This window comes from Heliangelus exortis, chromosome 9, assembly GCF_036169615.1.
Source record: "Heliangelus exortis chromosome 9, bHelExo1.hap1, whole genome shotgun sequence".
In the NCBI taxonomy this organism is placed as follows: Eukaryota; Metazoa; Chordata; class Aves; order Apodiformes; family Trochilidae; genus Heliangelus; species Heliangelus exortis.
Genome location: NC_092430.1, coordinates 14,469,919 through 14,495,803, shown reverse-complemented (window position 1 = coordinate 14,495,803; position 25,885 = coordinate 14,469,919). Strand labels below are relative to the sequence as shown.

The window sequence follows — 25,885 nt, the reverse complement described above, 5'->3', positions numbered from 1 at the left end:
ATATGTGACAGTATTGATGTCTGTGAGGTAGGAGTGGGGGTACAAAGCAGGGTTTAGGGAGTCTTATTCTGTTAATGTGGTGAGTACTAGGGGTAAAAGAAGGAGGCTTTGTGGGCAACAGTCTCCCCAGGAGGGCTGTAGTTGCACTTTGAAGACCAGACTGCTCAGCCAAAGGAAGTAAACAAAGGAATAGATCAGTTATCGCTGCAGTACACATTCAGTCATGGTTTCTTATAGGCAAGCTTCCAGGATATGATCAAACTCCATTATCAATTTACAGTGTTAGTCTGTGAAGCTGTAATCCTAAGTAAAGCTCTTTGCATCTCCCTCAAGCTGCAGAGTTCAGACGGGAACAAGGGTCTGCCAGCAGGAACTCTATGCAGGATCAAAACCTCAGCTTTTTTTCTCCCTTTCTTGGCTATGTGATGCATTCTCATGGGGTTATGAGGGTGATCTCCTGTGATTTCATGCTGTCCTTTTTCCCAGAAACCAGATCATTGGTCTCTGCTGTCTATTTTTGCTTTTCTTACTCTAATGAGTGTGCATTATAAACAGAGGTGTGCAGCATAATAGAACCCCCTGGAAGGATTTGTAAATAAAAGGCTTTTAGAAACCTCATATAGGGAAACCCTACAGACATTAATAGATAATGAACACTTTTCTACAGGCATTGTTTTTCCACTAGTCTATACAATTCAATTGCGAATTATATTCCTGCTATCAAATCCCAAAGGATGATTCAGGAAACCATTAGAAAGGATCTAATTCTCTGTAATTTTCTGCAGTAATTAAGATAAAAGCCTTTCAGGGTCTCCTCTATTACAGTTCATGGGATTTTTCCACCAAAAAATATAAATGATCAGTTTAAATTCTCCTTGGTACTTAAGCAAAGTAAAGACAGTAAATTATGGAGGTTTATTCAGATAAAATTTCCTTTCATTTCTGTAGGAAATTTACTTAAACTGGGGGGGACAGTGAGGGCCAAGGATTAGGCTCCCTGTTTGTAATTTTCAGAATGGACATGAAATTCCCCCTTCTGCTAGAGCCAAACAGCTTCAGTGATTTTGCCACTTGCTCACTTTGTGCTGGCAGGGAACATGTTTTGTGGAGGCATTGCACCCAGCAGCAGGTCCTACTCTATTAACACATGGAGGCTCAGTGTTGCAATGAACTTAGAGCTCTGAGGACTGTGGCATGCCTGGAGAGCTGCAGAGTGTTAATTGAAAGACTACTGGTGTTTTTCCCATCATGTGCTTAGAAAGCCATCCAAGGTCTAACTCGGCTCCATGCCTACCTATATCTTGTCCAAGAAGTAGAGGCAATGTTTCTAGAATGTTGCACTGAGCAACCCAAATATTTCTTTTCCCCTGTCTCCATTTTTGCTGCCTCAGGAGAGGTACGAATGACATCTGCAGGAACCTCACTATAGAGCCTTGGGAAGAAGTCACACATATCAGAGGAGAAGGGGTTCTAAGAGCCATGATGACATAACAAAGAGCTTAAAGGCAAAAATCACTCCTGTGCTATACTTCGTTGGAGCTCCTCTTGTGCAGCCGTGACCTTTATGTTGGACTACATGAAGCTGAGGGTCAGTCCCCTGAGAAACCCTGACCTTGCTGACAATAAGAGCTTTTCCAGTGGCTTCCTTGGGTTTCTATTATGAGAGATATGACCATAGCCCTATCATAAACCCACTCCAGAGAATGCTCTTTGCCCACCCTAATATCTTTTCTTTCAGCCTCTTCCACTCCTCCTTTCTCATCCACCACTCTTTGAGGATGACAGAGAACTATCCACACTAAAATGAAAACAATAATAGATTATGCTGTGTGGCATTTCTCATTCCCAGGTCTCTTCAGAGCCAAGTGTTTTAATATCACTGAGTTTTACATGCTGCTTTGTAGCTAGTTCTTCCTCAGAGAAGCAGAAGCAAAGCTGGGTATGGAATACAGCACTTTGGATTTGGTGCTCATCACAGATTCTTGTATCTGTGTCTTTCCTTATCTCATTATCTGCCTCCCAGAGACAGTATGAAACTAAGCTGTTCCTGTTTCCAGGAGCTGTAGATGGCAGAATCCAGCTGACAGTACCTGGAGGTCAGTAGGGGCTGAAAGAGCTGTGGAAGCCTGCAGAAAATGACTTATCAAAGATGTTCATCCCCTCTGCTTCCCAGGGGGATTTTGGAGGTGTTGGATACACTCATCAGTAACAAGACTTCCTGCTGGAATTATTGCATGAATTAGCCACATGAAAAACATCTTCCTGCTTTCTCCACTTCAAATACATCCTTCCTCTCAGTGCATAGTGCCCTCTTCATCCTTATTCCAGAGTGATTTATTTAATCTGGTGACACACTGCAGAATTTCCTGGCCTAGCATTGATACCCATGACCTATTTTGCCGCCATGTACCAAAGTATGACTTTGATTACATCACTGTCCCAACCATTCTAATTCCCAGCCACTTAGCAGCAAACTTAAAGTAGGTCACAGTAAGTTCAGAAACAAATGGCTTAGAAAGCTAAATCTTCATTCCAACACATCAATGCCACTACTGTTCAAGCAAGTAAACTGCAAATCTTCACAGAACCACTACAGAATATCACTGTAGATGATATTCTCTCTCTCTCACTACAGAGACCAAAGAACAGAGTACTCTCTGAATTAGCTGTTTCTGCTTTTATTAATTTTAGTGGATTTTGCTTGATGTTTTCAAAAATTATCACAAGTCATGAATGGTTCTTCTTTTGATGCTGGGAGTGTAGGGGAAAGGACATGACTAAAGGCTTTTTTATATTACTGCAGACTAAGTTGTTCTGTGACCTTAGGCAAGCCACCATACCATACTTGTGTGTGCCTGTTTCCCCACTTGCCAGGCTGACATTTTATTTGCTGTGCAGGTCAGTTGAATGCTGCTAACCCTAATTCATCAAGTCCCTTTACCATCTGCCTATCTTTGAGCTCTTTTGCTCTTCCTGAGTGGAAGTCATTTGGGAAACCTTTCTACAGCTGTTGACCATGGTGGACTTAAGAATCATAGAATCATAGAATCGGCTGGGTTGGAGGGACCTCTGAGATCATCAAGTCCAAGCCTTGATCCACTACTGCTGCAGTTACCAGACCATGGCACTGAGTGCCACATCCAGTCTCTTTTTAAATATCTCCAGGGACGGAGAATCCACTACTTCCCTGGGCAGCCCATTCCAATGTCTGATCACCCTCTCCGTAAAGAAATTCTTTCTAATATCCAACCTAAACCTCCCCTAGCACAACTTGAGACCGTGCCCTCTTGTCTTGCTGATAGTTGCCTAGGAAAAGAGACCGACCCCCACCTGGCTACACCCTCCTTTCAGGTAGTTGTAGAGAGTGATGAGATCTCCCCTGAGCCTCCTCTTCTCCAGGCTGAACAGCCCCAGTTCCCTCAGCCTCACCTCATGGGACTTGTTCTGTAGTCCCTTCATCTGCCTAGTTGCCCTCCTTTGGACCCGCTCCAGGACCTCAATCTCCTTCCTGAACTGAGGGGCCCAGAACTGGACACAGGACTCGAGGTGTGGCCTCACCAGCACTGAGTACAGGGGAAGAATCCCTTCCCTGGACCTGCTGGCTACGCTGTTCCTGATACAGGCCAGGATGCCATTGGCCTTCTTGGCCACCTGGGCACACTGCTGGCTCATGTTCAGCTTCCTGTCAATCCAGACTCCCAGGTCCCTTTCTGCCTGGCTGCTCTCCAACCACTCTGTCCCCAGCCTGTAGCACTGCATGGGGTTGTTGTGGCCAAAGTGCAGGACCCGGCACTTGGCTGTGTTGAACCTCATCCCATTGGAATCAGCCCAACTCTCCAGTCTGTCCAGGTCCCTCTGCAGAGCCCTTCTGCCTTCCAGCTGATCGACACTCCCCCCCAGCTTAGTGTCATCTGCAATTTGCTGATGATGGACTCAATCCCCTCATCTAAATCATCTATAAAGATATTAAACAGAACTGGGCCCAACACTGATCCCTGGGGGACACCACAGCCGCCAACTGGATGCACCACCGTTCAGCACCACTCTCTGGCCCTCCAGCCAGTTCCTAACCCAGCACAGAGTGCCCCTGTCCAAGCTGTGGGCTGACAGCTTTTTCAGGAGGATGCTGTGGGAGAGGGTGTCAAAAGCCTTGCTGAAGTCCAGGTAGACCACATCCACAGCCTTCCCCTCATCCACAAGGTGGGTCACCTGATCATAAAAGGAGATCAGGTTGGTCAGACAGGACCTGCCCTTCCTAAACCTGTGCTGGCTTGGTCTAATCCCTTGTCCATCCTGTAGGTGCTGTGTGATTGCCCCCAGGATGAGCTGCTCCATAACCTTGCCAGGCACTGAGGTCAGGCTGACAGGCCTGTAGTTTTCCGGGTCCTCCTTCTGGCCCTGTCTGTGGACTGGCGTAACATTCACCAACTTCCAATCATCTGGGATGTCCTGGGTGAGCCAGGACTGTTGGTAAATGATAGAAAGAGGCTTGGTGAGCTCTTCCGCCAGCTCCCTCATCACCCTTGGGTGGATCCCATCTTGTCCCATAGATTTGTGGGGATCCAAGCAGCTCAGTAGGTCACTGACTGTTTCCTTCTAGATTACAGGGCAGCTGTTCAGATTCTTGTTTCTTTCTACAAACTCCAGAAGCCAGCTGTCCTCAGGACAACCTGTCCTACTGTTGAAAACTGAGGCAAAGAAGGTGTTAAATACCTCGGCCTTTTCTTCATCTTTGATAACTATATTCCTGCCCATGTCCAGTAGAGAATGGAGGCCTTCCCTGCCCCTCCTTTTGCTACTGATGTATTTGTAGAAGGACTTTTTGTTATCCTTCACAGAGGTGGTGAGATGCAGTTCAAGTTGTGCTTTTATCTCTCTAATTTTCTTTCTACACAACCTAACTATATTCCTAAATTCTTCTTGAGTAGTTAGCCCTTTTTTTCATAATCAGTAGGCTCTCTTCTGTATCCTAATTTCTTTCAAAGTCTCCCTGTTCAGCCAGACCAGTCGTCTTCCCCACCGGCTCGCCTTTCAGCACACTGGGACTGCCTACTCCTGTGCTTTCAAAACTTGCTTCTTGAAGTACGTCCATCCCTCCTGGACCCCTTTGTTTTCAAGGGCTGTTTCCCAGGGTACACTCTGAATCAGTCTTCTGAATAGGCCAAAATCTGCCCTTCAGAAGTCCAACGCAGAGGTTTTATTGACGGCCCTCTTTGCATCCCTGAGTATTGAAAACTATTATTTCGTGATCACTGTGTCCCAGACATCCACCGACGACCACATCTCCCACCAGCCCCTCTCTGTTTGTGAACAGGAGGTCTAGCGGGGCTCTATCCCTGGTAGGCTCATTTACCAGATGGAGCAGGAAATTATCCTCTATACACCTATGAATTTCTTAGACTGCCTCCTCTCTGCTGTATGGACTTCCCAGCAGATGTCTGGTAGGTTAAAGTCACTCACAAGAACAAGGGCTGATGATTTTGAAACATCCACCAGCTGCTTGAAGAATAATTCATCACCCTCATCATCCTGATTGAGTGGTCTGTAACAGACTCCCACCAGGATATCAGCCTTGTTGGCCTTCCCCCTGATTCTGATCCACAGGCACTCAACCTTATCATTACTGACTTCAACTTCTACAGAGTAAAGAGACACTCTAACATATAGAGCTACCCCTCCAGCTCTCCTACCCTGCCTGTCCCTTCTGAAGAGCCTGTAGCCACCCATGGCAGCACTCCAGTCATGGGAGTCATCCCACCACGTTTCCGTGATAGCGACTACATCATAGCTTTCCTGCTGCACGATGGCTTCCAGCTCCTCCTGTTTGTTGCCCATGCTGCGTGCATTGGTGTACAGGCACTTCAGCTGGGCTGCTGATTTGGCTCTTAACTTGGGCTGTCCACCCCTGGGCTCCTTTCTGGAGGGCCCGGTTTCAACTCCATCCCCCTTCAAACCTAGTTTAAAGCACTCCTTATCAGCCCCGCCAACTTATAGGCTAGAGTCCTTTTGCCCTTGCTAGATAGATGATCTGGTTTGAAGAGACTAGGTTTGATAAAATTTGGCCCATGGTCAAAAAACCCAAAGTTCCGCCGGTGGCACCAATCCTTTAGCCACCTATTGATATGATAGGTTTTCCTACTCCTCTCCTCATTCATCTCTGCTACTGCAGGAATTGAGGCGAACACCACCTGTGCTCCTGACCCATCAACTAAACGACCCAGTGCCTTGAAATCCTTTTTAATTGTCTTAGTACTTCTTCCATTAATGTCATCACTGCCAGCCTGGACTACCAACAGTGGGTAATAATCAGAGGGCCGAATTAGCTGGGGGAGTCTCCTACTAATATCCCTCACCCGGGCCCCAGGAAGGCAGCAGACCTCCCTGTGGGATGGGTCCGGTCAATATACAGGGCCCTCAGTTTCCCTCAGAAGGGAGTCACCAACTACAACCACCCTTCTTTTTTTCTTTGTAGCTGTAGTTATAACCCGTCTAGTAGACAGGGGGTGAACAGGAGACCTTCCAGACAGATCTTCCTCTTGTCTGTCCTCTGCCTGATTCTCTGAGTCCAGGGCCTCATATCTGTTCTCTAAGGGCACCTGGGGAGATGGGGGGGGTTGGGAGGGGATTCTTTTGCCTCTTCGATGAGGGACCTGTTTCCGTTCCCTCCCATCCACCTGGTTTGCTCCAACTGCCTGATGGCAGGAGGGGCAGGGCTTCACTGTCTCCTTCTGGACTTCTTTTGGGTTAGAAAGGGTGTGACTTCACCAGTCAATTTCCCATTCACTGTCCCTAATACTTCTTAGTCTCTCTACCTCCTCCTTGAGCTCTGCCACCAGGCATAGCAAGTCATTCACCTGCTCGCACACAGACCCCACTCACACTGTCCTCTGGTGCTAACATGAGGCTCAGACACTCTACACAGCCAGAGGCCTGAACAGCTACGTCCCCCTTGCTGTCCCTCTTCAGGGGTTCCGTCTGTGTGGACACACCCTGCATCTTAACAGCACCAGGTTTTGCTTTTTTGGAGACCATTGCTCCTTCAAGAGAGCTGGGAGGTGGCTGTGCCCCTCCTGCTTGCCCTGCCTGTGTGAACTCCCTCGCTAGCTGCAGTGCCACGTTCCTGTTTGCCTGCTCCTGTTTGCCATGCTCTGGGTCGCTGGCGCTCCTCGCAGCCCTTTATATCCCTCTGGGCAGTGCTGGGTGCCACTCCCTTATCAGATGATTGGCCTCGCCCAAGACCACCAGCAGAAGGTTGTGCATCCCTGACCCCTTTGTGATGCCTTGCTCAAGGCCTTTGCTCAACTGGAAGGTTCAGAATATCACAAACTCCACTGTGGCCAACAACCACAACTAGTAATTTCTTCTCTGTGTTCTTTTTTTTAGGAGTTTGCACACTGCTACTAAGTCCTCATTTCACAATGAATACTTTCTGATGTTCAGAATGACAGACATCAGACTGCACCAGAGCATTTTTTCCAGAGTTTCCAGGGGGCTTGTTTTTGCTAGCAGTACTAACATCCACCCAGCTGTAGCCAAACCATCATAAATCATTTTCTGCTATTTTTACAGACAGGTATTTTGTTCCTATGTGACAGTGAGTCCACACATTTTCAAAGGCCTTCTGCCCAATGGTGATGTTTGCCTTAGGTTTGCTTTAGTACACAGTGCCAGCATACAAGAGCTCCTAAAGTACTTTGTGGTGAGATTTTTGTTGCACACAAGTCTTTCAGTAGCCCCTTTACATGAAAGAATTTCATTAAAAAAAAAAAAAAATCAACATTTTGAGCTGAAATCCACTGTGTAATTGCCTAGAGCTATTTTCAATTAACAATATCTAATCCCAAGCACACCATGAATCAAATTTTCTTCTCTCTTTAGAGCCAACATATTAATCCTTTGAAACAAAAATGGCAACATTTTAATGAGAGTTCAAAAGGGTGAAAGTTCTGCTCAAGTACTCTGAGCATAATAGATTATTTTTGTGATATATATCTTCTATCCTCTCACTTTAATTTTCAGAATGATATGTAGAGAGCAGCATGTTTTATCTCCCATCTATCCTCATTCACTCCACTTACGTTTCAGTGTGGGTACTGCTGTTAATTTGAAGTTGGTATTTGTTATTTCTTATGGGTAATACGTTACAGTAACACCAAAAAGATTACAGTGTTGTCCTTGCAGTTTGGTTTCCACAACTTATCTCAGAGAAGTATTCCTTTTAATTGTGTTTTCCCACACTGCTTCCTGGCACTAGAACATAAAGAATCCCTGGCTAGATAAAGTCCTCAGCAGATGACACAGGGCACCAGCACAGGGAAGCCTTCCCCTGCCTGGCACAGATCCCATGTGGGTCTGTGGTGGGTTGGCCCCTACTGTTCTCCTTCAGTAGCAGCTCAAGTCACATAATGTGGTTTGGAGAGGAAGGAACATCTTCACTCCCTAGTGAAACACAGCAAGGCAGCAGGCAATGCTCACAGTAGGATCAGGAGAGAAGCTGCAAAATAAGAAGGAAATTTCCTATCCTATTGATGCAAGACATTAAGCCTGATACCTTGTCCATGTGCCCTGTCTGCTTCTGGTTGTACGTGCCTCCTCTCCAATGTGATTTTGTTCCTCTCATAGCCTGGTTCTCTGTTGCTTTAGTTGGTATTCAGGCCAGGATTGTGGGGAAGAAAAAGGTGCCCAACAATACCTGTGTGTGCCCTTTCCACCCTGTGTGCTTTGCTCTACAGCTGGGAAAGCCAGGTGGGGTTTTATGTCACAGATGATGAGGGTTGGAAGTTCCTATGGAGGAGGTACTGCCAAGTATTTAGTCAGAGAAGGAGAAAGCCCTGAGAAGCAGATCCATTGCGCTGTGTCCTGCACACAGACAAGATGACAGAAAATAAACATGAATAAATGGATACATAAGATTACAAAACTCTCTGGCACAGGCTAATACATACTGGAGGTGAGGAGCTGCTGCATGAGAAATAGCTCATAATCTAATCTGCCAGTCCTAGCTTCTATCTCCAAGCTAATGGCCAAGATTTTAACCCTGACCCAGGCCAGCCACTCAGTGCAGAGGTTTGCATGTTCCACTGGTGTACAGACAGCTACAATCTGACTGAAAATGGCATCTTGAGCTGAGCAAAACTGAGTTCTTCATTTTGTGGGAAAAAGGGACATGAGCAAGCCTGTATAATGTTGCTCCAAGGTTTAAAGAAAGAGCCTACCTTTCTGCAGGTAATCAAACTGAATGAATGGGCCACTTCTCAAGTTCCTTTGATTATTCCAATCAGAGCATGTAAACAACATGCTGCTAGAGAAGAAAATCAGGAGTTTATGTGTGCAGAAGAAAGATTCTAGCAGCTGCTTATTGAAGAGTAAAACAGAGTCACAGGAACAGTGCACAAAATGTTATGGATAAAACTACAATAAATCATGCCTTCAGCAGGCCAGCTCAGATATATATCAAGCAAAAATTATTGAGTCATTGACACCCACTGCATTGTATGTAACAGGCAAGCAGAGATCCATCTGCAGATCCATAATGCAGAGGTTTTATGGAGATGGATAGCTGGCTGGCTGACCAACATTTTGGCTGTAATATGCAGTGAATGGTGACCATCATACTGTCTGATCTGTGTATCCCTATCTATCTATGCTCTCCACAGGTAATTTAATTCCTGACCCCTTCAACTATCATGTTCTTCCTTTCTCAGTTCTGCTCAGTTATTGCTAATGGGCTGTGATTTTTCATGTTACTCTTCTTTGAGTATATTTACTTAATTTCCAGCAGGAAAGCTGTAATAGAAACTGTGCCTCACAGCATGTTGGGGAGTTGACACTGATGAGTGTGCATCAAAGTCACAAGGTTGGTCAGCCAGTCAGTTGTCTGTGCATCTTCATTAACACCAGCATGATTTATTGTAAAATCAGGATAGTTGTCACCTCTTCTCCTCATATAGTCCTTTACAATGAAGATATCAAGGGTAAGTTAAACCTAATTTTCTTGCTGACAGGTTTCTTTAACTACATCAACTTGCCTTTTCTAACCAGCCTGTATTGTGTTGGGACATTCCACTGCAGAGATGGTTTCCTCCTGTGGATCTGAGTGAGTCTGCTAAAGTAAAGAAATTTCAGATTTGTTTATCTCTCTCCCACCCCATCAAGGAACATAGCCAGCAACAATGCACTTTTTAGTGAAAGCAGAGGGTAAAAAAAGCCTTCAAATTCAAAATAAATTTTGTGTGAGCAAATCCTTGCAGATGCTAGAATTTGTACCTACTAAATCATCAAAATTAATGATGGGATGAAACTGCAGCTGTAACAATAAGGCAGACAATGACAACTCAAGAGGACCTGCCAATTTTATTCATATCCAGGAGCCAACAGATGTTCTGTAGCTGTACATCAGGTAATACCATGAGGCAAGGGGACACATCCTCCCATCAACAATCTGATGAAATTTTTAGTCCACTTTGGATCATGGACTTGTATTTGGATCATGATCTTGTATTACATGTGACTCCATAAAATCACATCCTTTCTGCCATTAGATTTGCAGATGTGCACAGTCCTCTCCTGGACTGATTCATGGCAGTGTCTCCCTACTTCCCTGCTGGGTCAGGTCCTCCTGTAATTTTGTTTTTCTGCCACATCCACTTCCCCTGGCTGCAATCACTCTGGAAGAGACTAATGTCACTTGTGTCCAAATCAGCTCAGGACAGGAACTAAGCAACAGACAGGAAAGGACAACGCTGCCTGTGTTAGTACACTTGTTTGTAATGATGGTTGAATTCTCATGGCTCATTTAGACAGAAGCAAATGAAAATTAATTTGCTAATGGCAATTAACTCTATAGGATTAACAGAGAGCTTGGAAGCCCTGATCCTGTTACCACTCTGGGAGATTTGAGATGCAATTTTCGCTCATTCAATAGAATTTCTCTGGATTTAGCAAGGAAGATCAGTCCTTGGTCTCACCATGGTGTTTAAAATATACATGAGAATTCTATTTTCCATTGTGGCAGAACAAAAGCCATTCTCAACACTCTAGCTGGAGCAACTTTGGGGCAAAATGCTCGTCAGCATGTTACCTCAACTGACTGATTTCTCTGCTGCACAGATGAGCAAACTAGGAGTCATCAGCTTCAGCTCATCATAGGAATCAGAGCACCTGTCTCCTTGCACTCTCTCCTCTGCATGAGATGAAAGAAAAAGGAAGTAGCTCAGTGTGTGTGAAGCAGAGCAGGGAAGTGTAGCACTGAAACAGCCTTGCACCACCCCTGCCCTGGCATGACCTGACCAGTCCCTGTTGACCCAGATTTGCCCCTCTGCCATTTCAGGTAATGAACAATATTTCAGTGCTCCCACTCTCTCCTAACCAGCATCTCCTCTAAGAGCAGAGGCTCTGGCTCTTAATAAGTGGGTAGGAGGTTTTATTATTTTAATGGGGTGAAAGAAAAACTGGAAGGAAGACAAGACTTGAAAGCATCTGTGTTTTAGCATATGAAGTATTCAGCAGCAGTATTGATTACCACACTTAACCCAGTACTACTTCATATTCACTGTCTGCAATGAACTTTCTTGGTTGTACAAGGATCTGAGATTACGCTCAGTGGTTCATCTGTGAATGTAGGTTTTTATTCTTCAGACTTTTTCTTCTTCATAAAACAAGGTCAGTTCCCTATTCTGGTTCTTAGCATGGGCCTCAGAAACAGTTGCACAGATAAAATCAAGTGGGGAGATGGAGTGAGATTTAGGGCATGAGAATTCCCTAAATTGTTGCCTTTGCCATATCCTCAGAGTGGGAAACCTGGTCCCATGATGAGTCTCAAAAGACAGAGTTCACCTGTACACAGAAGCCTAGTGCAAGAGCAACATGCAGTTTTTAAAGTCTATTTGTTCTTAAGTAGTGCTCATGATGTCAGAAATATTTTGTGCCAACACACAAGATCTGGTTATGAATTCAAGCCCTATTGCGTCAGGTGCTGTACCAAAAAGAAAAGAGAGAAGAAACATAGAAACAAGACAGTATTGTCCAGCATGACAGATGGAGAGTCCTGCACTCACATTTGCCCAGCATCACATTCTCATTGGTGTTGAAGAAAAAGAGACTTACAAATAAGTAAATAAGAAAGTACTGAAAGCTACAGAAACAGTGCCAAGCTTTGGCTACAGCCAGTGAAAACACACACATGCACTGTATGAAACACTTAGGAAGTTTTCCAGAGTCTCAAAAGGCCAGTATTTGCCTTGCTATTTTTCTAGCTGTCACGAAATGCTTCACTTTTACTGTAGAGCTGAAGTAAGTGTTGGGATCATGGGCATTACTGTATTTATTCTCAGGTCTATCACTCATAAATAAAACATAACCTTTCCTTGTACTGCAGACAGCAAACTTCATAGCAAAACTCTGTTCATATTGCGAGCAAATTCAGCTCAACACTTTTCTGCTCCAGACAAAATGTACATTTTGACATATTGGAAATACGGCTGCAGTGTCACCAATATTGGTCACCTAAATCTCTCAGAAGGCTCTTGCACTTCAGCCAGAGGGTTTAGAAGGCTAAAGTTAAGTAGAAACACTTGGACAGCTCACCTGGCAAATTAAAACACATTATTTAGAAAGCACCCCAGTACACTTTGGAGCTGACCTAACACCCATTGAAAACCTCAAAGTTAATCAGTTTCTGGATTTCACTAGGCCATGTGTGGGTTCTCATGAGTCTGAGCCTAGGATGAAGTAACAGAGAAGGGGATGTGTAGGGCTCCTGGCAAAGCACTGCGGGCAGAACGTGGATGAGATTCAAGTTGCTTGCACATGAAAGTCGGGCTCTAACAAATAGTCTTGAGCAATGTAGCAGCCATTTCATGCAGCCATGTGACCAGGCAGTTTCATAGGATTCTCTCCCACTCTGGATCTTTGCCATTGTGCTGGTGATGATGTAGTGTATGACTTCAGGGATTGAGATTTTGAAAGGCAGTCTGCCAGATGGCAAGTTGCAAAGTGAAAGTGGAAAAAACATTCTCACTTCACTGCAGGTGGAAGTGCTGATAACACAAAAGCAGAGCATCTCCCTCTGGGCAACCCTGAATCATTCTGTGAAGCCAAATCAAAGGAAGTTCATACTCTGATAACTACTTAAATCACCTAAATTTCAAGAGGTGCTGCTCCGGTGCACAGCCAAAGAGTAATGGATTAAAGGTAAATATCAGTACATCTTGGGTGGGCAAAAATGCTTAGGCTGAGAAACAGACTACAGTGAAACATGAATTTAGTATAGAAACATAGATATTTCAGTCCTTCAGCCATCAAGAAGGCTCCTGAGTCTCTTTCTGACTGATTCATCAATAAGGTGAAATACTGGGCTCATGGATATCTTTTATTCACAGTTGTAACTTCTGTAACTTTGCATTCAGAAGAAATTTTATTCATCTGTCAAGAGAAACAGGTCCAGACAAATTTCAAATCTGTGTGGGAGGATGCAGCCATGAAGCACACAGCAACAAGATCTCCAGCACAGCAGCCTGTGTGCTGGCCTGAGTAGATGGCAAATGGGGAGTTGAGTGCTGGGGACTGGCTGGACAGGAGCCTCACTTTGTTTCCTGCACCAGAACTCATATCAATCCTGCTGCAATACCAGTAACAGATATTTAATTTTGGAAATTTCCTCCACAAGTCTGACCTAATGAGGCATAGCAATGTCTGTGTGCTGGTTCTGCAGCTGCCTCATCATTAGAGGTGCTCATTTCCCAGGTGAGCATATGATTTCCCATTTCCCTGGGTTAGAAAAACAGTGTAATTATATGCTGAATTCAAACCTGCTCTGTTCTAGGGAGAGGCAGTGTCTGAAGTGCATAATTTGTAAATGACATCATATTGCCATTGCATAGACAACTCTATCAATTTCTCCTCTGCATTCAGAATTCTGAATTCTTTCTTCAGCATTTCAAGTGTTACTTCCTTTTTTTAATAATTAAAGCCCAGAACGAATCAGTGCTAGCATGAACCTTGCAAAACAAAGTATACCCAGAAGAAATGAAGAGACAAGTGTTCATCTAGCTTCCTGACTTCTATCCAAAGAGACAGGCTAGTTGCACTGGTGAACACAGGAACATAACTGTAATCTGTCAACAGATTTTCACTTTCATACAGGCATTTTAAAAACATTTTAATATTATTTTAAATTTAATTTTAATTTTAATTTTATTTTCACTTTTTCCTTTACACATCTTGTAGTTGACTGTTATTTTCCACAGTGGATCTCTCATATTTAAAACACAAATCTATCATTTAATTGTAAAACCATGCAGAACTCTCTTATTTCTAAGGTTCATTAAAATTTTACAGATGGGAAACTCAAGCACTAGACTTACGCAGACTTGAGCTATAAACAAACTCTCTGGATTGGAAAGGTCTTGATTTTCACAGACACTTTACTCAGAAAGGCTTTGGGCTTAAAATGCCCACAGTTGAGAAATGGAAATTAGATTGTAAGCTGATGGCTAGAGACGTGCCAGCTCTTTTCTGCTTTGCTTCCATTTTGCTGGGCTAGAGATCGTTGACCCAGGGTGGCCTTGAATTTGGATTGAAGAGTGCACTTCAGCATTTTACTGCAGCCTGCTGCTCCTGTGAAAGGGCATTGTGTTTTAGGGATGCATAGATGTTCAGATCTTAGACAAAGGTTGGAGAATATCCCCTTTGTGGGAATAAGGTCCTATTTAAGATGGTAGAGTGAGCTTGACAACTCATGCTTCTCTTTCCAAATTCTGCTTACATTCCAGCCCAGCTCCCTTCCTTCCCTACTCCCTTAGGCCAGTCCTCACTGCTCCTCCTACCTCCAGAAAGCAGAGTTCATCCTCCTCACCGCAGCAGCTCACACTCCTGCCCCATATGCATGTGCAAGGATGTTCTGATTGCCCCCTGCATTCAGAAACAGTGTAAGTTTCCTCCCTGTGCCCTGCAAACTGTGTCCCTGCTGGCCTAACAGGCTGCTGTGATACTGAGTACCAGCACTCCTGCTGGCTCTGTGGGTGACAGAGGTCTGCAGACATTCCCTAAAGCCTTTCCTGCTGTCCCCTCTATACTATATAACTGAATTGCTTTAGCTCTAGGTGGATCACCTCCTCTCTCATTTGTCTCCTCTTCAGCCTTTTGTTCTGAAGGTTTCTCATTTCCTACATTGCACTGGAAGTGCTTTGCTGCCAGTACCAATTGGGGAATGGGAACTGTATACTGCTGCAAAGCCTGGAGAAGGACTTGTGCTTCTCTTCCTAGTATCTATTCATGGCCTGAACCCTTTGGACAGAGTTCACTGGATGTGGGTGCTGGAGATGGTAGATCAAATGGGAGACACAAACATGCTCCTAAGGCTGCTACAGAGCAATATTCAATCCTTTTTCCATTTGCACTTTGCTTCAGTTCAGGTTGGACAAACAGACATTACCCTTCACCCTCTAAGACACATTTTCTAGGATCCATGGACTGGGTGCACAAGACCATTACAAGTCTAATTTACTGGTGGTGGGTAACATTTTGCTCCCACAGGTGCAGGGCACAGTTCAGGCCCAGCTGACAGAAATACTGAGCAGAATGTTACTCCCTACATCCAGCTGTAATTGAAAAAGCAAGAGAGAACTGCGTACTCCCATCCCCCATGCCTCAGAAGAGGGATTATGGTGTCTAAAGAACCATGAAGGAGAAACTCTCTCAACAGTATTTCTAGTCTTCTCTGCAGCCTGTTCTTGCCATTGTCCTGGCAAGTGTAAATCATGTTTTGGTATAAATCTGGACCCAGTACATCCCTCATGTCTGGGTGGCAATGTTGACTCTACTGTTTGAAAATCCACTGAGAATAATGTGTTTGTGCTTTGGGATGACATCCCATAATGAGATTGTGATATTCCATAGACCAAGATTTTCTATCTGTGACAAAGACAGATTTCATGAACAGCAGCATTACTGTGAGACCTACTGGACTTACGGGACATTTGGAAGCTGAAGATCCTTCTAACCTATTCAGCCATAAATCAGACATAGGGGAGACAGTTTCTAATGCTTTTTAGATCAATCACTAAACTCAATTAGCTACATATCTGGTCACATATTTGCATTCAAAACACCACACAGCACTAAATAACAAAATCTAGAAAAGCACAGTCAAGAACTGCATATATTTACAAGCCAGCCTATCATATTGATCCAACTACATTTGATATAGCAAGTTGAATAATAAAAAAAATCAGTTCCGTGTCTAGAACAACTTCCTTTATCCTCCTCAGAGATTTAGAAAATGAATTCTTTTTATAATGAAATTCTGCTTTTTTTTTTGCTCCCAGTTGTAGTCTATTTATGGAAAGCTGAAAAAAAATCTTCATCCTTATTAGTGGAAATACACATATGCCACCTCCTTCCCTTCTGTGCTGTGAACAGAAGTTGTGTATGTGTGTATATATGCATATGTACAAATCGGCATGTAAATTCATGACAGTCTAACCTTATTATCTAGTAAAACATATTACTCTTAACATGTTTCCTCTTTATCACTGGGAATTAATCTATCTGGATTTAGTAAAGCAGATAAATTAATATATTTATCTCATTTTGTAAAAAGCAGAAATGCTGTCTTGTTCAAGGCCAGACAATAAGATGAAAATGTTAAAACATGGCCTCTGTATAGAGCCCAGCAGTACTAAGAACTGAGCCTAAGCCTCTTGAGTGTCACTTTTGTTTCCCTGGCAGCTGTCTTTTTATTTAAATGTCCAGTCATTTTAAATTACTATTGTATCCTACCATACTTCTTATTCGTCACTTACATCAAACATATGTACAAACATGAAAAAGAGTATCTTATAAGCTAATAAAATAAAAGAGAAAGCAGCATATAATGCAAAATCCAGGTCCCCAAACCAGGCACAACCCAGGGCAAGGGAAGCACAAGTGGAGCAATGACCAGGTTACAGGAAGCTGGAGGCCTTCTTACTTATCTGAACTGGAAGTTCAGTAAAAATCCATAGGCAGCTGATGCTGCCCACTGTAACAGGGAGGTGTTCTCAAGGACTCAGGGCATACTCCTGCCCTAATTTCCTACAGCTGGATCACAGTCATCCCATTTTAGAGGTGGGTAAAAATATGAATAAGCAAAGTGTTTATGTATCATATAACATGCCTGTGAGATCTCAATGTCTCTCAAGCCTGTCCTATCAGTCCTTGCATGGTGAAACTGCATGCCCTCCACCTAAGCTGAGTATTGTCTTCATGTGTATAAACAAATGTATTTCTGTTGTTTATTTTTTTGCTATCCACCTCCACAAGTCTCCTAGCATAACAGCTGCCCATCGCTGCAGATGGGTAAAGGAGATGCTTTCACATGAATCAGTATCTTTGAAAAGCTTCCACCTCCAAGGACTGTCCTACAGATATGGATATCCAGGGCCAAATCCTGCACTGGGAAGAGAGGACTGAGTTTCTCTGACATCAGCAGTGTTGTGTGTCCTGAGCCACAGTGTGTGCTTGTCTCACTCTGTATAGCCTCAATCAGGCAAAGAGCTTGCAAAGTGGTGTAAAAGAAGCATTGATGGGGTTTAACATAAAAGGTAGAATCAGGCCACTAAAGCTGACCATTTAAATCCAGCAGGTCACTGATTCCTTTGTGCTGATCTGTACTGGCATAATCAAAACCTGGCTGGGTTCCACTTGAGGTCTCTCCATCACATGTTACCATCTGAATTTCCCTGCATTCAGTGAACACTCACACCCCCTCCTGCCCTGCTGTCTGAAGGAACAGTTAGTTTGAATAATAAGATCCCTTTAAAAAAAAGATGCTCTCAGAAATCACAAATGCCCGAATCTGCACGTCAGTATGTACAGTCTCAGTCATTCACACACACATATCAGTGATTTTGTCCCTTCCCTGATATGCCAATGCTGTTTACAAAATAATACTTAAATATATTTCTGCCCTTAAAAAAAATGTAGCATAGTGACAACCCTGCATAATTGCAGAAGTTGTATTCCAGAGATACTACTGCCTAGGGGGGAGCTTACCTGTAAACAAGAGGCTTATGCAGCCCATGGGCATGGTTTAAAGCCAGTGTTTGCATGAGAAGTCCCTTAGGTTCTGTAGAGCAGGTAATGGAAGGGCTTTTTTGTGCCTTTTTGTGACCCATATTTCAGGTTTATTATTACAAAAGGACAGAAACATCCCCTTTCATTACTAATCTTCAGCAAAATGTCAGGCCTGCTGCCACCATAAACACTAATACCAAATTTATTGCTGGAGTTTGGAAAAAAGTCATTCCAGTGGTCTCTCCATTTCTACCACACCTATCCAGACATTTGCCTGGAACTGGTTTCTGCTGCCTCAGAAGAAGGACTGCAGTTGTGCTGGTGTACACTAGGTGACAGAAGCCCTGTACTGAGGCTGGTTCTTCTGAACATTTAGCCTCAGCCAGTGTTTTGCAAAAGAGAAGAAAACTGGGGAAAAAAATCTTAGAAAATAATCCTGGAAGACAATCTCCAAAAAAGTGGGATATTGCTGAGGACCTCATGGATTACTTTGAGCATTTCTTTTGAGGCCAGGCCCTCTGATTTCTAGATCTCTCTGATCAGTGGAGCAGCCTGAAAAGTTAATAGCAGATTATCTTTGCATATTGGAAGTTTCTCCCCTATAAATGGTTACCATAAATGCAATGATGCAATGTTCAGAGAATTGTCTGTGCTGTTTTTTTTTTTTTTAATTTATTTTACATGAGATTTCACTAGACTCTTGCCCCACATATTCAGTTTCATTCAATGTTCTGATCTCCATGCTGATAGCCCAGTTTGGAACTGGAGAAGCTGTCTCAGTTGGAGATAGTGGGAAGGGAAGGCAAGGGGTGCTGGCCAGACTGCCACAGAAGGCAGTTTGGGATACCAGAGTAAATTAACTGGATACTTCTGTAATATGATCAGTGGCACAAGAGAACTGATAAATTTACTGCTGCGGTAGTAACAGTAGGAACTTCTTTGTGGTAACTTCATGTGGAAAACTGGTTTTCCACACTGGTTTCAGTACTAGGAAAATAGAAGTTTATTGGTGGCATATAAACCTCTTAAATTTCTGTTTTATAAGCATTTGTGATACCTGTTCTTCTTGATTACTCCCCCTGCTGAGGAATGTCATCTGGGAAGAAGCACCAAATGACTTGGCTGGTCCTAGAGCAGGGCAGCACAGTCCTGAATCTCTTAAAAGCCTCCTGCCAACCACTGCAGGACCCATGCCTGCTTGCATAAGCACTTAATTTACCCTGAAAAAAAGCCTAATGATAGGCTGGACTTGTTTTTAGCACAACTCTTTTGACTTCAGTGGAGTTGCCTTTGCAGTGAGCTTGTTCTGACACACTCACATTGTGCAGGGCAGCAGAGTCTGTGGCTGGCAGGCCATAATCAAATCCCACTTCAAGTAACCCTGCTGCCAGGGGTTTGAAGCAAGGAGAGAGGCAGCATGCTAAAGGCCTCTCCTGCAGAACTGTACTCTTCCCTATTATTTATTAATACTGATACTGACAAAATCTTTTGAAACTTTAATTTCTACTGTCTAGGGCTACCTCACCAGTGGTAGAAGCTGTGTGTGGCTTCTGATTGAACAGCCACATCACCATCCATGGAGCTCAACATTCAGTGTCCTGCAGTGCTTGCTGTGGTCACAACCAGCACCAGGACTGCTGTGAAGTGGCCTGTGCTGGCTCCTCTTTGGGTGCCATTTGCCCCGGTGGCTTTGGGAGGCACTTGTGCTCTCCTCTGCAAGGCACAACTGTGTTCCTGGTCCTGAGAGTAACAGTTTTTCCTTTAGCAACACAAGGAGGACAAGTGGGGTCTATTCCAGTATGCCAAGCAGTTGTTGAGCAAGAGCTGTCATTTACTTCTCTAGAAAATCCAGCATGAGGAAGAAAACTTCTCTGACATCTGAGCTTCTCAGATGAGTCCACCTGTTTCCCAGAACCATGACTCAGAATCATTAGCCCTTTGAACCTCAACTTCCTGTACGATATTGCTGGGAAGAAACAAATTTATACTGCATAATGTTATGCCTTGTGAAGTTATATTCTGTGTTGAAATTGCTGGGAACAGACAGGCATGAATCTACTGTAGGCCTGGTATGGATTTCCCTGTTTACAGTACAAAATTAGAATAAATCACAATTTTTTAGATATGAGGAATAAGCTTCCCTTCACTTTTCCCTAGAAATTAATTTCACTGTTTCCCATTATTAAAGTTCTTCCTTTCCTATAAAAACCTCTCACCAGCTCTTCCATTACCCTCAAGAAAGCTGGCTGTTGACAACATACAAAATGGTGGATTTCACTTGTAGACTTCCAATGTAAAAAAAGGAGCTTCTACTCTTTACCCCTGCAAAGGAACAAGCCATCCCCTGTTGGTTCTCCTTCCCTCTCCCTGTTAGTTCCAATGGCAAAAATTAGCAACAAAGAACCAAAAAGTTCTCTTAACAGCCCATCTGGTGCCCAAGTCAGAGGAGACAGACTTGGTCAAGTGAGATTTCTCCTTGATTAAAGTGTGATTCCTTGTCTTCTCTGTTTCCTAACAGAGACAAACTCAGAGACTGTGCATCTCAGTGGCTGCCTAGTTGCTTTGATTGCAGAACAACCAGCTTTGGTCACCTTGGGTCTCCCTCCAGATTTGTGTTCCTTTTTTTGTTGCTGAGAAATAACAAGATTTGGGATACTATGATCAGACCTCCCAAATTGTACCAGTGGGTGTCTAAAACCTACTCCTGAATTCTTAACAGCATTCTACAAATATTCTATGTTGCATGAACCACAAGTCTTTATTGAGACACTACTGAATCTGCTCTGCTATTTCTGATTTGCATTCGGATATTCTGTGCTGTTTGTTTCTCATGAATGCATCAGAATCATCAGTGTGCATCCCAGGGTGGTGTACTGGAACCTGTGATTTACAACAAGCTGAGCTCAGGTGTGTTTTGCTCTACTAAAGGGTGATGAATTTTTTGTGCATTTTAATTTTTTATTATTTAAAATTAAATTTAGCTGTGGTTGAATACACTGACTTATAGCCAGTAGAACTGTGATTCTCCCATATTGCAGGTACAAAGATGAAGGTATATAGTAGCATATTAACAAATCCGTACTTTTAGATAAACACAAATGTGATTTGCAGCTTTTCAAAGCTTGGAATTTCTCAGCATAACATGCTAACTATAAAATAATAGAGATAGTGGCCAGCGTAGGAAGGCAAGAAGCTGAAAGCCTCCTCTGCTGCATCTGTTCACCCTGCATCCAACTGTTGGTCTGGCACTTCCAAATAGATCCCCAACGATCTCAAGCCACATCAAAGGCGAGCTCCTTTTACAACATCAAAGCTGAACTGTGTCAGGAAATAGTAACACTTCAAACAAAACAGGTGTTATTTCACTGTGGGACTATAGTACTAAAAACTGATCAGAGAAGTAAAATAACGAATCTGGAAAGTTGAGGAGGAACTAAGAATCAGGCTATTAGGATCACAAATCTGGAAATGGTTAAAGGCAGAAGCAATCTCTACAAGTCGGGTCTTAGCCTGAATGGAGACATGCAGCTCTCTGGGCAGACACCAGTCAGAAAACTGCCTAACAAATACCACCAATACCACTGCCAGCAAGGGCACTGCCCTGTAAAACAGTTACTGGCTGATACAAGTAGTAAGGTCCAGAGATACAGCAAAGACTTCTGTCTGGAGGAGAAAAAAATGTTGCCCTCTGCTCCCTATGGACCAGGAAAAATGGAGATATGTTAAAATCCAAAATGACACTGGTTTTATTGTTGCTGTTCTGGGAATGGCATTTCAGAAGATACGAACTCCAACAGAGATGGCTATTTCTCATGGCGGTCCCATGGTCCATACTGATTGCCACCCAGCTAGTCAGGATTACACACTGTCACCACCCAGTGCAACTGGGCAAGATAAATGATTTGATTGCTACTGGAAGTCTTGGGCTTTGATTTAATGTATAGCAGCCATATAGCAAAGTTTGTATTTTCTGAATAGATAGCAGAATTCTCTCAGAAGTTGCCACACGGGAACTCTGTGAGGAATCCTTACAGCAGAGACAGGTGGCCAAGAGCTGCCTCAGCACGCATGCTGCTGTCAGAATGTCAATACCCCTGTGCCAGAACTGCAGCTCTCTGCCCCTCAGTAGTGACCAGTTCCTGCCTGCCTCATCTGGCATTGCTTCCTTTAAGAAAGAGCTGTTCCTTCTGCAGTGCCTTCCTGCTCACTAGTTTGGGTCTTGTCCAGGGCAGAGAGGAATCTCTGAAAGCTGGCTGGAAGATGAATCAGCTGCAAGCACCGAGTACCTTTCCTCATCTTTAGGCAACGAGTATTGTGATCACCTTTTCTTTTGGTGTAATTTCTTGATATGCAAAGAAACTTTGTTTATTGGGTTGTCTTGTGGGTTGAACATTTTCATGGAACAAGATAAACCCAGCTTAATATGTTAGCATATCCTTGACTGCAAAAATAATCTCTTCACACCCAATGACCTGTGCTCTTCTCCACCCTCAGACAAAAGCCTTACCCAAAATATACTTCATATTGTTTGTCCTACCAGTCTATAAAATCATGTTGGACTGAGTGAAGGTTTGACGGTTAGAGGCTGGGCTCTCAGTAATTCTTTTGGTTCCCTAATGAGTGGTTCTAGTGGAGACACTGCTTGATTTCTGTTGTGATGACATGCTGGCAGAGAGGGGCTCTGTAAGGCAGAACGGGTCAGGTCCTAAATGGTTTTTAGGTCAAAGTCAATGAGTAAACCTCTATCAGACTGGAAACTCAAGCATTTTATTGAGTTGTGACAGGCTGCAGCAAAACTGCATTTATCAGACAAGGCTTTACTGGCAATAAAGCTACCCACAGACTGATTGTCTCTGCTGAGATCAGGCTTCACGTCAGAAAAGGTGTAGTACAAAAGTGCATTGACAAATGGGTAGTGCCCAGAAGACCTTACAGTCCTAACAGACGAAGATGAGAGAAAGAAATAATTTTGTCTCTGGGTTACAGACAACAGAGTAGGTGTAACTCCAAACTGTACATACACTGCTGCTCAGAGCACTGAATCAGCTGATGATGCTTGCTGTTGCTAAAAGTCATGAGTTGGAGAGGCAGCACTCTACAACATTGCCTTGAGCTAGCACACCCTTCATCCTAACCTACCAGATCTGTGCTCTATCAGTATGTCTGTATTGCTTCCAGGCTAAGACTGGCAATTACACAGCCAGTCTGGCTCTCCACGCCTCAGTTTCTTTGAATTTCTTTACATCAAAGTTACTGTGGCCAAGTCAATATCTGACTATGTGAATAGGCTGCAAGAACTAGAATTTAACTCTGGGTCTTCTTTGCTACGATAGTTTGGATATGGCAGTGCCTTCAAATACCAGAGATTATTTTTAGCTAAATGGAAAGAGGGAAAATATACTTATGCATGGATGAGCACTTAAAAAGCATCCCTTTGTAGTTCCTAGTCAAAGGCTAACCAAAAGACCAACAGATATCTGGTAGAAACCAAATGCCTTCCATTTTAAAGTGCCAAGTGATCAGGACACTTCACTTCTGCCAACCTTAAAACTACCCTGCAGAAGTGTGGTATTCAGTGACCATTAGAAGCTCCACAGTTGAATGTCTTGAAATAGAAGCAGTCAGAATAACCACATACTTTCAAGAAATGGAGCAATTAAAAATAGAAGTCTGCAGCTGTCTTCAGTTAGTAATGGTATAGCCAAACTGAATAATTTGGGGTATTTTCCATAGAATTATGAACCTCAGGTTTGTTTTTCCAGGTGTACTCAAGTTAGAACACTAGTCATTTAGAAGAAACTTCCCCAAAACAAGACAAAATTCTCTTTGATTTGTATTTTAGAATTTTAGTGACCTATTCCTTGTTAGAGGTTAATACTCACTCCCTGTAAAAAAAGGGGGTTTATTATTTGCTTGGAGGCTTCTTCATGAAGAATCAGACTTCTAGCCAGAATATAGTTTGTCCAGATTCTTGTCACTGAATTTCCTATTCTGTCTGCATTAAGTGCATGCAGCAAACTCCAGAACAACTGTATGTGAGCAAATTATCACTTACCCAGCACCAAAGTGTTGCTAGGGATAAAAGACGTAAATTTCAAGGAATCAGATCTGGCATACTGCTTTCACTTCACTGTCAAGCTGCTGCCCCAGCCCCACTGAGCACAGACAGACTGACAGCATCCAGTTCAGATAATTTCAGTATTTTCAAAAGGTTTCTTGTATCTTTGACTCCAGACTAAAATAACATACTACAAATAAGTAAAAATGGTTGATTGACTGTAGCTTCCATAGCTCAATCAAGCTTTCCCCATCCTCTAATGAGATCAGCCCTTCTGTTTATAGTACTAAATTCTGCTCAGTGTCTACCGTGAACCCCCAATATTTTGGAAAAAATTCTTTTGTCCTGTCACTTTGCTTTAGGTATAGGCTGTATTTTGGTAACAGAAGCACAACTATATATTTGTAAATGTGAACACATATTACATGTGGTACAGATCTCTCTGCCGCTGGTCAGTAGGCTTCTGTCTAAGATATCCATAAATCTGTGCCACCTGCATAACCCGTCAGTCATGATTTTATTATTTTTTCCACATCACCACTCAGAGTGTTAAGCAGCATACACCCAAGAACTGCGCCTAAGATACACACCCAGACTGCGCAGGAAAACACACCCAGATGGTGATAATCCCTTGTTTATGGCTAATCTCTGGGGTTTAAAAATAATAGAGCTGAAAAAGGAACTTCTCAAGAATCTAAACTTGCTCTCACAAAAACACTTTGCATAGTGCATAGAACGTGGCTTGCTAGAGGGTTGTGTTTACTTCAAACTCTACTGGCTGCCAGGTAGGGACCATGTAAAAGTACCTATATTTAAAATGTTTATTTAGGTGTTCAAAGTGTGTGAATGGTCACGCAAACAAATGTTAGATGAGAAGCAGGGTGTCTCTTTGATGACATCCTTACACAATTCTTCTACAGTTTAAGGCATCAGAAAGTCTTTTCAATTAAAGGACCAGAGGACAGTTCAATAGTGGCCTTCACCCGCAGAGCTCAGATTATACAGGCATTAGTACAGACTGGCCTAAATGGATGCTCCCTCCCCATGCTCTTACCCTTGTTTCATTTTAGGCAGCCTCTTCAGTGTCTGGTGGTCTCCAAAAGTAGCAGAGATGACAAAAATCAGCAGGAATATCATCAGCCAAGTGGATTAGAAAAAAAATATTGTCTCTTCCATTACTGTCTGTGGTTTTGATGTGGCCTTTGATTCCATGGATTTTCATTCAGTCTATTAGAGAGAAAAAGTTATCCGTTATATTCAGCCTTAAAGTCTGAGGAACCAGAGGAGTGTGCCTAAATATATAGACCAGTGTAGAAACAAAAATGTTTGCCAAACAATAAGTTTCAAGGTATCCCAGGGCCAGAATCTGCAAAATATCCAAAGTAAGATCAAAAGTGCTTGAGACCTCAGCTAGGCTCACTGGGATCAACAGGGCAAAACACAGGCCTGCCAGAAGGGCTTCTTAAATATCCAATTGATCCAGGTCTGAATAGCAAATGATTGGACCTGATCTTATTCTATGTCAGGAATTTAGTCAAAAGACAAAGGTCATGATAGCTGTCAGTTTGGCTTAACCTATGCTTTTCAGGCTTATGCAAGCCTAATACCACCTATGAAATTTTAAGGGATAGCCAAAACAGTATTTCTTTTCTCATTTTTACTCCTTTTATTTTCAGACACCAAAGCAGCTCACAACTTTGTTTGAGCTACAAGATGAAGCAGTTTGCAATAAAGAGCTAATTCAGTGGTTCCACAGACAGAAGCAGATCCCAG

The 25,885-nt window shown here is 43.2% G+C and overlaps 1 protein-coding gene across 2 annotated transcripts in view; it reads right to left on the bottom strand.

Moving 5' to 3' along the window:
• The window catches only part of MB21D2 (Mab-21 domain containing 2), an 89,207-nt gene that overhangs the window by 61,917 nt on the left and 1,405 nt on the right, over positions 1-25,885 (bottom strand). For both annotated transcript variants that reach the window (XM_071752279.1, XM_071752276.1), the window contains exon 2: positions 25,167-25,339. The gene's annotated coding sequence lies outside the window, so the exon portion shown is untranslated. The remainder of the gene's footprint in view (positions 1-25,166; positions 25,340-25,885) is intronic.